We start from the raw sequence: 13,396 nt of genomic DNA, 5'->3' as shown, positions 1-13,396 counted from the left end.
TACCTCACTTAGTGTGATGTTCTCTAGCTCCATCCATTTGCCTAAGAATTTCATGAATTCATTGTTTCTAATGGCCGAATAGTACTCCATTGTGTAGATATACCACATTTTTTGCATCCACTCTTCTGTTGAGGGATACCTGGGTTCTTTCCAGCATCTGGCAATTATAAATAGGGCTGCTATGAACATAGTAGAGCATGTATCCTTATTACATGGTGGGGAATTCTCTGGGTTTATGCCCAGGAGTGGTATAGCAGGATCTTCTGGAAGTGAGGTGCCCAGTTTTCGGAGGAACCGCCAGACTGCTTTCCAGAGTGGTTGTACCAATTTGCAACCCCACCAGCAGTGGAGGAGTGTTCCTCTTTCTCCGCACCCTCTCCAACACCTGCTGTCTCCTGAATTTTTAATCTTAGCCATTCTGACTGGTGTAAGATGAAATCTCAGGGTTGTTTTGATTTGCATTTCCCTAATGACTAATGAAGTTGAGCATTTTTTAAGATGCTTCTCCGCCATCCGAAGTTCTTCAGGTGAGAATTCTTTGTTTAACTCTGTACCCCATTTTTTAATAGGGTTGTTCGGTTTTCTGGAGTCTAACTTCTTGAGTTCTTTATATATATTGGATATTAGCCCTCTATCTGATGTAGGATTGGTGAAGATCTTTTCCCAATTTGTTGGTTGCCGATCTGTCCTCTTGATGGTGTCCTTTGCCTTACAGAAACTCTGTAACCTTATGAGGTCCATCTGGGACTTTATAGTTGCTATCCACAGTTCCTACTCCCCCACAGATACAAACATCCTTTGAAATTACTGACCCTCTATACTTCTTCCCCATTTCCTCCAATATCTGAACTGACACCCCTTTTACCACCCCCTGCTCTCTCCCTTCCATAACTCTCTCTTCCTCCACTTTCCAGTATTCTTTTCTTCCCCCATCTCAGTAGAACTGTACCATCCACAAATGGATGTGGTCTTCCTTTAAGAGGCCATTCTCACCTGATATTTCTATTGTTTTTTAATTTGATATATTCTTTATTTACATTTCAAATGATTTCCCCTTTTCTGGCTCCCCACTCCCCGAAGTCTCATAAGTCCTATTTCCACCCCCTCTTCCCCCATCTACTCCTTCCCACTTCCCAGTTCTGGTATTCCCCTATAGTGCGGCACCGAGTCTTTCCAGAACCAGGTGCTACTCTTCCCTTCTTCTTGGACATCATTTAATATGTGGATTATATCTTGGGTATTCCAAGTTTCTAGGCTAATATCCACTTATCAGTGAGTGCATACCATGATTAATCTTTTGAGACTGTGTTACCTCATTTAGTATGATGTTCTCCTTCTCCATTTGTCTAAGAATTTCATGAATTCGTTGTTTCTAATGGCTGAATAGTACTCCATTGTGTAAATATACCACATTTTTTGTATCCATTTCTCTGTTGAGGGACACCTGCTTTCTTTCCTTCTTCTGGCTACTACAAATAGGGCTGCTATGAACTTAGTGGAGCATGTGTCCTTATTGCATGCTGGGGAATCCTCTGGGTATATGCCCAGGAGTGGTATAGTAGGGTCTTCCGGAAGTGTCATGCCCAGATTTCTGAGGAACCGCCTGACTGATTTCTAAAGTGGTTGCACCATCTTGCAATCCCACCAGCAGTGGAGGAGTGTTCCTCTTTTTCCACATCCTCGCCAACACCTGCTATCTCCTGAGTTTTTAACCTTAGCCACTATGTCTAGTGTGAGGTGAAATCTCAGGGTTGTTTTGATTTGCATTTCCCTAATGATTAATGATGTTGAACATTTCTTCAGGTGCTTCTCAGCCCTCTGAAGTTCTTCATGTGAAAATTCTCATTTAACTCTGTACCCCACTTTTTAATGGGGTTATTTGGTTCTCTGGGTTCTACCTTCTTGAGTTCTTTGTATATATTAGATATTAGCCCTCTGTTGGATTTAGGGTTGGTGAAGATCCTTTCCCAATCTGTTGGTTGACGTTTTGTCCTTTTGACAGTGTCCTTTGCCTTACAGAAACTTTGTAGTTTTATGAGGTCCCATTTGTTAATTCTTGATCTTAGAGCGTAAGCTATTGGTGTTCTATTCAGGAACTTCTCCCCTGTGCCCATGTCCTCAAGGGTCTTCCCCAATTTCTTTTCTATTAGTTTGTGTGTCAGTTTTTATGTGGAGGTCCTGGATCCATTTAGAATTGAGCTTAGTACAAGGAGATAAGAACGGATCAATTCACATTCTTCTGCATGTTGACCTCCAATTGAACCAGCACCATTTGTTGAAAAGGCTATCTTTTTTCCACTGGATGCTTTCAGCTCCTTTTTTGAAGATCAAGTGGCCATAGGTGTGTGGGTTCATTTCTGGGTCTTCAATCCTATTCCATTCATCCGTGTCTTAGTCAGGGTTTCTATTCCTGCACAAACATCATGCCCAAGAAGCAAGTTGGGGAGGAAAGGGTTTATTGAGCTTACACTTCCATGTTGCAGTTCATCACTAAAGGAAGTCAGAACTGGAACTCAAGCAGGACAGGAAGCAGGAGCTGATGCAGAGGACATGGAGGGATGTTTCTTACTGGCTTGCTTGCTTCCCCTGGCTTGCTCAGCCTGCTCTCTTATAGAACCCAAGAGCACCAGCCCAAAGGTGGAACCACCCACAAGGGGCCCTCATCACTTGATCACTAATTGAGAATATGCCTCACATCTGGACATCATGGAGGCACGTCCCCAACTGAAACTCCTTTCTCTGTGATAACTCCAGCTTGTGTCAAGTTGACACATGAAACTAGCCAGTACAATCCACTTGCCTGACATTGTACCAGTACCATGCAGTTTTTATTACTATTGCTATGTAGTAAGTTTGAGGTCTGGGATACTGAATCCCCCAGAAGTTCTTTTACTGTTGAGAATAGTTTTAGTTATCCTGGGTTTTTTGTTATTCCAGATGAATTTGAGAATTGGTCTTTCTAGCTCTATGAAGAAATGAGTTGGGATTTTGATGCGGATTGCATTGAATCTGTAGCTTGCCTTTGGCAAGATGGTCATTTTAACTATATTAATCCTGCCAATCCACGAGCATGGAAGGTTTTTCCATTTTCTGAGATCTTTGATTTCCTTCTTTAGAGATCTGAAGTTCTTGTCATATAGGTCTTTCACTTGGTTGGTTAGAGTCACCCCAAGATACTTTATGCTATTTGTGCTATTGTGAAGTGTGTCATTTCTCTAATTTCTTTCTCAGTCTGCTTATCCTTTGAGTATATAAAGGCTACTGATTTGCTTGAGTTGATTTTGTAGCCAGCCACTTTGCTGAAGTTGTTTATCAGCTGTAGGAGTTCTCTAGTAGAGTTTTTAGGGTCACTTAAGTATACTATCATATCATCTGCAAATAGTGATAGTTTGACTTCTTCCTTTCCAATTTGTATCCCTTTGACCTCCTTATGTTGTCTAATTGCTCTAGCTAGGATTTCAAGAACTATATTGAAAAGATATGGATAGAGGGGGCAGCCTTGTCTAGTCCTTGATTTTAGTGGGATTGCTTCAAATTTCTCTCCATTTAGTTTGATGTTGACTACCGGTTTGCTGTATATTGCTTTTACTATGTTTAGATAGGGGCCTTGAATTCCTGTCCTTTCCAAGACCTTTAGCATGAAAAAATGCTGAATTTTGTGAAATGCTTTTTCAGCATCTAATGAAATGATCGTGTGGTTTTTTTTTTTCTTAGAGTTTGTTTATATAGTGGATAGCATTGATGGATTTCCGTATATTGAACCATCCCTGCATCCCTGGGATGAAGCCTACTTGATCATGGTGGATGATTGTTTTGATGTGTTCTTGGATTCAGTGGGCAAGAATTTTATTGAGAATTTTTGCATTGATATTCATAAGGGAAATTGTCCTGAAATTCTCTTTCTTAGTTGAATCTTTGTGTGGTTTTTTTTTATCAGCGTAATTGAGGATTTGTAGAAGGAATTGGGTAGTGTTCCTTCTGTTTCTATTTGGTAGAATAGTTTGAAGAGTATTGGTGTTAAGTCTTCTTTGAAGGTCTGATAGAATTCTTCACTAAAACCATCTGGTCCTGTGCTTTTTTTGGACAGAAGGCTATCTATGACCCCTTCTATTTCTTTAGGGGTTATGGATCTGTTTACATGAACTAGTTGATCCTGATTTAATTTTGGTATCTGTCTAAGAAATTGTCCATTTCCTCCAGATTCTCCACTTGTGTTGAGTACAGGCTTTTGTTTTAGGATCTGATGATTTTTTGAATTTGCTCAATTTCTGTTGTATTATCTCCCTTTCCATTTCTACTTTTGTTAATTTGGATACTGTCTCTGTGCCCTTTGATTAGTCTGGCTAACAGTTTATCTATCTTGTTGATTATTTCAAAGAACCAGCTCCTGGTTTTGTTGATTCTTTTATGGTTCTTTTAGTTTCTACTTGATTGATTTCAGCCCTGAGATTGATGATTTCCTGTCTTCTTCTCCTCCTGGGTAAATTAACTTCTTTTTGTTCCAGTGTTTTCAGTTGTTCAGTTAATCTTCTAGTGTATGTTCTCTCCAATTTCTTTTTGGAGGCACTCAAAGCTATGAGTTTTCCTCTTAGCACTGCTTTCATTATGTCCCATAGATTTGGGTAGGTTGTGCCTTCATTTTCTTTAAATTCTAAAAAATCTTTGATTTCTTTCTTTATTTCTTCCTTGAACAAGGTATCATTGAGTAGAGTATTGTTCAGTTTCATGTATATGTGGGCTTTCTGTTGGTTTTTTTTTTGTTGTTATTAAAGACCACTTTTACTCCATAGTGATCTGATAGGAGGCATGGGATTATTTCAATCTGCTTATATTTGTTGAGGTCTATCTTGTGACCAACTATATGATCGATTTAGGAAAGGTACCATGAGGTACTGAGAAAAAGGTATATTCTTTTGCTTTGGGATGAAAAGGTCTATATATATCTGTTAAATACAATTGGTCCAAATCTTCAACTAGTTTCACTGTCTTCATTGTTTGCTTCTGTTTTCCTGATCTGTCCATTGATGAGAGTGGAGTGTTGACGTCACCCACAATTATTGTGTTAAGTGCAATGTGTGCTTTGAACTTTAGTAAAGTTTCTTTTATGAATGAAGGAGCCCTTGTATTTGGAGCATAGATGTTCAGGATTGAGAGTTCTTCTTGCTGGATTTTTCTTTTGACCAGCAAGAAGTGTCCTTCCATGTCTCTTTTGATGACATTAGGTTGAAAGTCAATTTTATCTATATTAGAATGGCAACTCCGGCTTGTTTCCTGAGACCATTTGCATGTAGAATTGTCTTCCAGCCTTTTACTCTAAGGTAGTTTTTGTCTTTGACACTGAGGTGTGTTCCCTGTATGCAGCAAAATGTAGGGTCCTGTTTAAGTAACCAGTCTGTTAGTCTATGTCTTTTTATTGGGGAATTGAGTCCATTGATGTTAAGAGATATTAAGGAGTAGTGGTTATTGCTTCCTATCATTTTTGATGTTAATTTTATACTTGTGTGGTTATCTTCTTATGGGTTTGATGAAAGAAGTTTAATATCCTGCTTTTTCCAGGGTATAGTTTCCCTCGTTGTAATGGTGTTTTCCCCCTATTATCCTTTGTAGGGCTGGGTTTGTGGAAAGATATTGTGTAAATTTTGTTTTGTCATGGAATATCTTGATTTCTCCATCTATAGTGATTGACAGTTTCGCTGGGTATAGTAGTCTTGGCTGGCATTTGTGTTCTCTTAGAGTCTGCATGAGCTCCGCCCAGGATCTTCTAGCTTTCATGCTCTCTGGTGAGAAGTCTGGTGTAATTCTGATAGGTCTTCCTTTATATGTTACTTGCCACATTTCTTACTGCCCTAAGTATTCTTTCCTTGTTTAGTACATTTGGGGTTTTGATTATTATGTGATGGGAGGTACTTCTGTTCTGGTCCAGTCTGTTTGGAGTTCTGTAGGCTTCTTGTATATTCATGGGCATCTCTCTCTTTAGGTTAGGGAAGTTTTCTTCCATAATTTTGTTGAAGATATTTTCTGGCCCTTTAAGTTGTAAGTCTTCACTCTCATCAATGTCTATAATCCTTAGGTTTGGCTTTCTGATTGTGTCCTGGATTTCCTGGATGTTTTGGGTTACAATCTTTTTGCATTTTGCATTTTATTTGACAGTTGAGTCCATGGTTTCTATGGTATCCTCGGCATCTGAGATTCTTTCTTCTATCTCTTGTATTCCGTTGTTGATATTTGCATCTATGGCCCCTGATTTCTTCTGCAAAGATTTTCTATCTCCAAACTTGTCTCCCTTTGTGATTTCTTAGTTGTTTCTACTTTTGTTTTTATATCCTGGACATTTTTTGCTCAGTTCCTTCACTTGCTTCTTTGTGTTTTCCTGTAATTCTTTGAGAGATTTTTATGTTTCCTCTTTTATGACTTCTGCCTGTTGCTCAAAGTTCTCCTGTATTTCTTTAAGTGATTTTTGCATTTCCTCCTTATTGGCTACTAACTTCTGACCCATATTCTCCTGAATTTCTTTAAGTGATTTTTGCGTTTCCCTTGTAAGGGCTTCTAGCTTTTGATAATTTTTCTCCTGAATTTCTTTAAGAGATTTATTTATGTCCTTCATGTGTTCCTCTAACAGCATCCTTACCAGTGATTTTAAATCCAACTCTTGTTTTTCTGGCATGTTGGGATATCCAGGACTTGCTGTTGTTGGAGAGTTGGGTTCAGATGCTGCCATAATGCCTTGGTTTCTGGTAGTAATGTTCCTCCGTTTACCTTTAGTCATCTAGTTCTCACTGGTGTTAGATGGTCTTATTGTCACAGGCTGGTGCTTCAACCTACTGTGGACCTTTAAGACTATTTCCGCAACACTGGATGACTGGGTTTCCTCTGGCACAGATTTCTGATATTCTGCCTTCCTCTTTTGTGCCTTTGGAGCCCTGCTCAGTCTTGCCTCAAGCAATGTTATACTTGGTTTGTCACAGTGAACCAGGTGTTCCCGGACTGCTCTGTCATGGAGCAAAGATGGTGGCCAGGGGCCATGGGGGGGAGGTGTCACTCCCTCTGTGGGTCCTCACATTGGACACAGGCCCCATGACAGACTGGCTGGCAGATGAACTGCCTATGTGCTCAGGTCCTGGGCACAGGCAGACCCCTGGCGGTTTCCACCCCCAGAGATCTTAAGCTCAGGATAATATTGTACCTAGTGATGTTTTTCTGCCCTGGAAGTCAGTGAAGATGGCTGTGGGGATTTGCTCCCTCTGCTGCTCTTTGAGCAGGACACAGGCTCCACACCTGACCGGCTGGCAGATGAACTGTCTATGTGCTCAGGTCATGTGCACAGGCGGAACTCTCGCGGTTTGCACCCACAGAGATCTTATGCTTGGGGTAATATAGTACCTAGTGATGCTTTTCTGCCCTGGCAGGCAGTGAAGATCTGATATTTCTATTGTTACAGGACCCTGAACCACACATGAATAAAGAAGGTTCTAATAAGAGAAAAATAGAGACTATATTGTTATTGATAAGAATACAAAAACAAAAGTTATAAAAAAAAAAGAATAGCAACATGAGGTGCTTAAAGGGATCACAAGCTGGACGATGCTGAGAGAAGAGTAGCTGAGTATAGGTTCTTTAGTTATAGAGATGTCTCTCAGATTATGAAAGTTGCATGGATAATTTTACTATGTAGATTTCCTGCATTTAAATTTCTTTCAAAAAGGATAGCTTTGCAAAGGTCCTTCTGTCTGCAGTGTCTCAGAATAATCAGCCCAAAATATGTCAGAAAAGTATATTTTGGCATAGCATATGCTGGTCACTGGAAGTCATATTTAGGGTAGTCTCCTAAGCCCTAACTTTGCAAAGCCAGTTGTGTTACCTAATAGGTGATTAAGACCCACCATCTTGAATCCTAGGGAAAACAAATTCCAGGTGCCCCTGGAAGGTATAATTGTGGTACAGTGCTGGCACCTAGTGGCAGAAAACATTAAAACAGCTAACTGGTTCCCCGTGGAAAGGACTGGAAAGAACCTGTCAGAAACTCTTGCTGATCCGCTGTTTTAGAACCCTACAGGAAGGGGGGGGGGCGTTTGAAATATAAATAAGTAAAATAATGAACAACAAAAAAGAATACATTAATTTTATTCAATACCATCTTAAAATGGGGAGTCAGCTTATACAATATACAGAGGTAGAAAAATAGCAAATTAATTACACTAACGAAAAGAAAATAAATAATAACAAAATAAAAATAAAGCCAAATACCCAAAGTAATCAAAACTCTAACCAAAAACCAAACACAATAATCAAACTAAGCAGTGTTCTGTTGCTGCGGATTTTCAGCACAGACCTACAGCCTGTTGCTGGACTTAGGAAAATAGTGTAAAGGCAGTCAATAATGGTAATAATGTCTTCAAAATGAAAGTAGTCATTCATCTTTGGGGGGTGGGTACTGATAGAAAAGTCCTTCCAAGGCTGTGCATAAGATATGGTACAGACCATATCTCAAAGGCTTTCAAATTCACTAGACTGATCACCTTGAAATTATTCTTGATAACTCATCAGAACCAGCAAAAATTGTCCTTCTCAGGCTCCTACTAGATGCCCAGCAGATTTGATGTTCTCAGCACCTCTCTGAAACATTTCTGCACTCTTGCAAGACTAGAGGCTAGACAAAAAAAAAAAACAAAGAGAGAAAAAATGCAGCGTGAGATTGCCATGGTTACAGGGAGGAGCTGCAAGGGTGGTTCACTTGCTTTGCACGCTCAGTGCTCCTGATGAAGAGTTGTGTCTGAGGGAGATCTTGACCGGATCTGTTCCCCGTTTGAGCTCCTGTTAGAATATTTCAGACCAAGGGAAAGAAGAGACAAAATCCTGCTGAGAACCTGCTATGTCTGATCTCTAGCAAACACCAGGTTTACTCAGCTGGGCAATGCAGTATGACCTTTCAGCATAGGTCATTCCCTGTATCCCCAAAGAAGAGGTGCCAAAGAGCACCTGCTCCTGGATGATTTTCTGGTTCTGGAATTGCTGGGTCATTGGGGATTGCAGCTCAACTTCCTGAAATGTTATACATGGAATCTCAAAGGGATACACCATTTGACTCCACCAGCAATGTCTAAGGGTATTCATTTCTCCCAGCACTCTTTGAGAAGATTTTAACTCAGAACAAATGATTTTGAACAACAGCAGTTACAGAAGGCTACAGACAGAACACAGTGTTTGTGCTTCAACCTCTCAAGAGTCTGAGGCAGACCTGTTCTTGCACTTCACCGTAGTTAAGGCCCTTTGTCTTCGTACAGATGCAACACCAAAAAACTAAATCATTAAAATTATAACATCCAGGCAAATGGATGGAGCTGGAGAACATCATACTAAGTGAGGTAACCCAGTCTGAAAATATCAATCATGGTATGCACTCACTAATAAGTGGATATTAGCCTGGAAAACTGGAATACCCAAAACAAAATCCACACATCAAATGAGGTACACAAAGAACGGACTAGTTGCCCCAGGTTCTGGAAAGACTCAGTGTAGCAGTATAAGGCAAAACCAGAATGGGGAAGTGGTAAGGGGTGGGTGGGAGAACGGGGGGGGGGAAGGGGGCTTATGTGACTTTCGGGGAGTGGGGGGCCAGAAAAGGGGAAATCATTTGAAATGTAAATAAAAAATTATATTGATTAAAAGGAACCAAAAAAAAAGAAAAGAAAAGAAAAATTATAACACCCTGGACAAAATTCACGGTCATGGAAACTGAGTCAAATGTAGTCAAAGTTGGAAAGAAAATGGTAGCAGGTAATGAAGAGAACAAACTAGGATGCTAAGACGATGTACTTACTGAGCCGCATGACCTTCCAGCACACAGGGAGGATTCACCGAGAGCAGACAAGGGACACAATGTCTAAGCCAGTCTTTATGATTCTCAGGAACATGTGACAGAGCAGCCTCCTCCATTTCTCCATGTACCACAGTTCTTTTTTTCCTACAAATGATTTCAATACAGATAAATACTTTTTCTTCTACAAACCCTTGAAAATCTGACTTTACACCATTTTTGTTTCCTTTTGTTCTAATGAGCTAGGTGGAAAGGCATGATGGTGGGTTTCCCTGATTCAAAATGAACTGACAGTATTTTTCTCATTAAAGTTGTCCTCTATTATCGTTTAAAATGTTTGCTGACCCCCAGGTGCTCTATCACACCCAGAATCATAGGATCAGAGGTGAGAAGGGCACAACATCTGTCCCAACACTGGGAGTAATTTGGATCAGTGGGACCCGGGCATGTAAAAACTCCTCCAAATTTGTTGCACACATTCCTTTCAATCTGTCTGGGCCAGTGCCCTGAGCAGACACTGGGCACAAACTTTGCCGCCAGTCCCACAACATCCGGAGGAAGCTCCACTCCCAGTTTATCCAGCATGTCCAGGATCACAGGATCACAGGATCTTGATCACACCAGCATCTCAGGGTCCCAGAGTCAGCTTGTCTCCCAGGACTTCAGACACACCCAGCTTCTCAGGATCACAAGATCCCAGAATCACAGGACCACACAGACAGCTTCACTCTGAGGAGTTCTGACACAACCAGTATCACAGGAAGGACAGGCTGCTGTAAGGTATAGTGAAGGCAGGTAGCATTAGAGACAACCAGATGGCAGATGGCAGGAGGCCCGCATAAGAACATAAGCAACAGAAACCAAGGTTACATGGCATCACCAGCACCCACTTCTCCCACCATAGCAGATCCTAGATACACCATCACACCGGAAAAGGTCTCATGATGATGATAGAAGAGTGTAAGAATGGCATAAATAACTCCCTTAAAGAAATACAGGAGAACACAGATAAATAGCTAGAAGCCCTTAAAGAGGAAACACAAAAATCCTTTAAAGAATTACAGGAAAACAATCAAACAGATGAAGGAAATGAACAAAACCATTCATCTAAAAAATATAAAGATAAGCCTATCAGAATTACATAAAACTGTTGACTATAGACCATGAAAGCTAGAAAGGCAGATGTCATACAGACCCTAAGAGAACACAAATGCCAGCCCAGGATACTATACACCACAAAATTCTCAATTTCCATAGATGAAGAAACCAAATTTACACAACATCTTTCCAGAAATCCAGCCCTATAAAGGATAATAGATTGAAAACACCAACACACAGAGGGAAACTACACCCTAGAAAAAGCAAGAAAGTAATCTTTTAACAAACCCACACAATCATAATTCTACCTCTAACACCAAAATAACAGGAAGTAATAATTGCTTTTCCTTAATCTCGCTTAATATGAAAATTAATATTACCAACCTATTGTTTTCTATTGAAATTCAAAAATATGAGGAATTAGAAATTTGTTGTCTGTCATCCAGTGGTCTCTCGAATTTGGTAGTTGGAGAAATAGGTCCAATATTGTACAATCCATATACACTTTCTGCTTGTTTGTACATGACAGTGTCTTGCTGTGTACCATGTAATGGTCTTGAAATCATGCTTCTCCTATCTATGCCTCTCTATTGGTAAGTTTGTTTATTTGATGTTTTTACACTGTACTGTGGCTTTTCAGAACAGCTTATAGATTTCAAACTTATTTTACAACCAAAAGAAATGTAGAAAATTAATTTGAGAGGTGGCTTGCAAGAGAACAACAAAGAATGAGACTAAATGTTTTGCTTGATATTTATAAATATTGTATCAATTTTGAAGAAGAGGACCTTATAAGTTACTCTTTTTCTAAGATGAATGCTTTTCAAAATCATCATGGGCAATGAACCTGAATCTTACATTCACATAATGTCTGTGCCATGCTCTAAGCAGAACCATTGTTTATTGTAACAGTTGATGAATGACTTCATGGTTACACCATGTTAATACACACACCATTTCTTAAATGAATGTATCCTGTTCTCTGTGGACTGAGAATGATGACAATCTCTCAAGTAAAATAGCTTTAACCATAGCAGGAAATCTGTATCCAATAATCATGCCAACAATTCATTCCTTGGTGCAACAGAACTGTCAACTCTTAGCTTAGCTACTGTGGAAGTAAGATCCTTTGGCAATGTGAGGGACATTGAAGTACAGCCTAATTACAATGAACTCCAATGTCTAAAAATTGTTCTTATTTTGTGTTTGTACCACAGTAAGAGCCAAGATTTTAAGCTCAAGTACATATAAAATAAACAAAAAGACTTCATCTATTTATGTTCATTTAATAACATGTCCATCATTTTCATGATTAGTATAAAATATATGTTTTGAATATATTAAAAAATAAAGATGTTTGCTGACCAAGTGAATATATGAATATATACATACTTATATATACATATATGTACAGAGATACACAAGTGCTTATTTTCACACACACATGAACACATGCATACTATAAAATATATAAATACACATTTGTATATGCAAGCACCTACAATGGGGATCTACCATTACTCATATACACAATATAAATATCCTAAAACACACCTGTGCTGCAGCACACACACACACATACACCCACCGCACACACAGATACACATCTATGAAAAGACTGCGAAGTTTCTGCACATTTAATGTCACTTGAGGAGGTAGTAAGACCTAAGTTCGTACAAGGCTCTTAGACTAACCCAGGCTGTGCTGCCAAGCCTGTACTTATTTCTGTGTCAGGAACTTTTTCGGTGCAGATACTTGCTGATCCTAGCAGTATGTTATAAGCTTTGCACAGAAGTCTAATTTTAATTTTAAAATAATCATATTGTTTAACTTTTTGTTCATTACTGAAGACTTTAATTACAAAACAATAAAATTCGAGCTTTTCTAGAAGGGGACGCGGCCCGAGCCCCTCTGAGTGAGGAGCCATAGAGCAGAACCGAGGACCTGGTTCCTAGATAATTCCGGAAGTGGCATCCTGAGGCACCTCTGCATACCATAGAGCTGGCATGGGTTGCTGTTAGGCGTCCAGGAACTCCTCTGCCTAGAGTGGCAAGCTAGAGGGGGCTGACTGGGAGGGGAAGGAGAGGAAGAGGTTGAAGTGGACGCTGGGGAAAGGTCACTTCCGGCCTGAGCTCAGTTCTCCCTAATCCCGGGGTCTTGAGAAGCCTCTACCACCACAGATGCCATCCCCTCTGCAGGGGAGAAGAACAGAGCTGTGTGAAGATCCCAGGGGAGTAGAGGGACTCAGACATGGAGCTTCAGGAAGAAGCTTGGTCTCCGGGGCCACTGGACCCTGAGGACCAGCTGAAGGCCAGTCGTGACAACCCAGGTGAGGTAGCCTCGGTGGTCCCCCATTCAACCACACTGCTTTCCCAGCAGGCCAGGGAACCATCATTTTTAACTCTGGAGTGCCTGGACTCTTGCTCCTTGCCCTTCTAGAGCCCCGTATTCCCTCCTCTCCTAGAAGTAGAGGATGGTGTTCAG

The sequence above is a fragment of the Apodemus sylvaticus genome, chromosome 8 (genome assembly GCF_947179515.1).
Source record: "Apodemus sylvaticus chromosome 8, mApoSyl1.1, whole genome shotgun sequence".
Taxonomy (NCBI): domain Eukaryota; kingdom Metazoa; phylum Chordata; class Mammalia; order Rodentia; family Muridae; genus Apodemus; species Apodemus sylvaticus.
Note: the sequence above shows the minus strand (reverse complement) of the source record.